This window comes from Theropithecus gelada, chromosome 1 (genome assembly GCF_003255815.1).
Source record: "Theropithecus gelada isolate Dixy chromosome 1, Tgel_1.0, whole genome shotgun sequence".
Taxonomy (NCBI): Eukaryota; Metazoa; Chordata; class Mammalia; order Primates; family Cercopithecidae; genus Theropithecus; species Theropithecus gelada.
In genome coordinates, this window is record NC_037668.1 from 13667961 (window position 1) to 13670973 (window position 3013).

At 40.6% G+C, this 3013-nt stretch overlaps 1 pseudogene; it reads left to right on the forward strand.

The window, feature by feature from the left end:
• The first annotated feature begins 456 nt into the window (after window positions 1-456).
• Window positions 457-1589, forward strand: LOC112611624 (annotated as a pseudogene).
• Window positions 1590-3013: the final 1424 nt, after the last annotated feature.

A 3013-nucleotide genomic window follows, 5' to 3' on the forward strand; every position in this document is an offset into this window, starting at 1 on the left:
AGCCCAGCTACTTGGGAGGCTTAGGCAGGAGAATTGCTTGAACTCAGGAAGCAGAGGTTACAGTGAGCCGAGATCATGCCATTGCACTCCAGCCTGGACAACAAGAGTGAAACCTTGTCCAAAACAAAACAAAGAAATGAACCTTAAATGCAAATGGGCTAAATGCTCCAACTAAAAGACACAGACTGGCAAATTGGATAAAGAGTCAAAACCCATCAGTGTGCTGTATTTAGGAGACCCATCTCACATGCAAAGACACACATTGGCTCAAAATAAAAGGATGGAGTAAAATTTACCAACCAAATGGAAAGATAAAAAAAAAAAAAAAAAAGGAGGGGTCGCAATCCTAGTCTCTGACAAAACAGACTTCAAACCAACAAAGATCAAAAAAGACAAAGAAGGCAGTCCCAGCCGCCATCCCCAGACAGTGGGATCCTCGGGCTCCTGAGCTTCAGGATGGTTCGTGCTAAGAGATGGACCCTGAAGAAGTACTTTGTTGGCAATCCTACTAATGGTGACTTTGAGTTGAAGATCGCTGAGCTCTCACCCTTAAAAATAGAGAGGTCCTGCTTGAAGCTTTGTTCCTCACTGTGGACCCTTACATGAGAGTGGCAGCCAAAAGACTGGAGGTGATACAATGATGGGTCAGCAAGTGGCCAGATTTGTGGAAAGTGAAAATACAGCCTTACCAACAGGAACATTGTACTGGCTCCTTCAGGGTGAACAGCACACTCCATTTCTGATGGAAAAGATCTGGAAAAGCTGCCAACAGAGTGGCCTGACACAGTACCACTGTCTCTGGCTCTGGGGACAGTTAGCATGACAGGCCTGACTGCCTACTTTGGCCTACTTGACATCTGTGGTGTGAAAGGTGGAGAAACAGTGATGGTTAATGCAGCAGCTGGAGCTGTGGGCTCTGTTTTGGGGCAGATTGCAAAGCTCAAGGGCTGCAAAGTTGTTGGAGCAGTAGGGTCTGACGAAAAGATTGCCTACCTTAAAAAGCTTGGATTTGATGTTGTCTTTAACTACAAGACAGTAGAGTCTTTGAAGAAACTTTGAAGAAAGCCTCTCCTGATGGTTACAATTGTTATTTTGATAATGTAAGTGGAAAATTTTCAAACACTGTTATCTCCCAGATGAAGAAATTTGGAAGAATTGCCATATATAGAGCTATCTCTACATATAACATATACATATCTACATATAATGCCTGTAATCCCAGCACTTTGGGAGGCTGAGGCAGGTGGATCACCTGAGGTCAGGAGTTTGAGACCGGCCTGGCCAACATGGTGAAACCCCCTTCTCTACTAAAAATACAAAAATGAGCCAGGCATGGTGGCACCAGCCCACTTCCCCCAGGCCCAACCCCAGAGATTATTATCTATGAGGAGCTTCACATGGAAGGGTTCATCGTGACCTGTTGGCAAGGAGATGCCCACCAAAAAGCTCTAAAGGACTTGCTGAAATGGGTCTCAGAGGGGAAAATCCAGTACCAGGAATATATCATTGAAGGATTTGAAAACATGCCAGCTGCATTTATGGGAATGCTGAAAGGAAATAATTTGGGGAAAACAATAGTGAAAACATGAAAAAAATGACACATGGAATCTGAAGGCCATTCAGGTGATTACTTAATTTTTCACCATTTAGCAAAACTGTATACTACTTTAAATGTCTAAGAAACAGTACTTGTAATGGGTTTGACCTACCTAATAAAATGTATTTAAGTGGTATGTAATTAGTGATGGAAGATGAAAATTTCACAGTCAGCAACAAGAAGCCACTTCACTGTTCACTATAGCTTCTTCTGAGTTGTGGTAGAAAATAATGGCTTTGGAGTTTGAAAGTTTACTTTCAACACTGCATGTTCTCACTCATAAGTGGGAGCTGAACAAGGAGAAAACATGGACACAGGGAAGGGAACAACCCATACTGGAGCCTATGGGGGGTGGGAGAAAGGAGAGCATCAGGATAAATAGCTAACGCATGTGCAGCTTAATACCTAGGTGATGGGTTGATAGGTGCAGCAAACCACCATGGCATATGTTTACTATGAAAAAAAGCTACACATTCTGCACATGTATCCCGGAATGTGAAATAAAATAAAATTAAAAAAAAAAAGACAAAAAAGGGCACTACATAATGGTAAAAGGATCAATTCAACAAGAAGAGCTAACTATCCTAAATATATATTCACCCAATACAGGAGCACCCGGATTCATAAAACAAGTTCTTGGAGACCTACAAAGAGACTTAGACTCTCACACAATAATAGTGGGAGACTTTAACACCCCACTGTCGATATTAGATCAATGTGACAGAAAATGAACAAGGATATTCAGGACTTGAACTCAGCTCCGGATCAAGTGAACCTAACAGACATCTACAGAACTCTCCACCCCAAATCAACAGAATATACATTCTTCTCAGCACCACGTAGCACTTACTCTAAAACAGATCACATAAGTAGAAGTAAAACACTCCTCAGCAAATGGAAAAACTGAAATCATAACAAAAGTCTCTTAGACCGCAGTGCAATCTATTTAGAACTCAGGATTAAGAAATTAACTCAAAACCACAAAATTACATGGAAATTGAACAACCTTCTCCTGAATGACTCCTGGGTAAATAATGAAATTAAGGCAGAAATCCAGAAGTTCTTTGAAACCAATGAGAACAAAGAGAGAATGTACCAGAATCTCTAGGATGCAGCTACAGCACTGTTAAGCGGGAGATTTATAGCACTAAATGTCCATATCAGAAAGCTAGAAATCTCAAATTGACAACCTAACTTCATCATTAAAAGAGCTAGAGAAACAAGAGCAAATTAATTAAAAAACCAGCAGAATACAAGAAATAACTAACATCAGAGCAGAAATGAAGGAGATAGAAACACGAAAAGCCCTCCAAAAAAATCAATGAATCCAGGAGCTGTTTTTTTTTTGAAAAAATTAACAAAATAGACCACTAACTCGACTGATAAATAAGAAAAGACAGAAGAATCAAATAGACA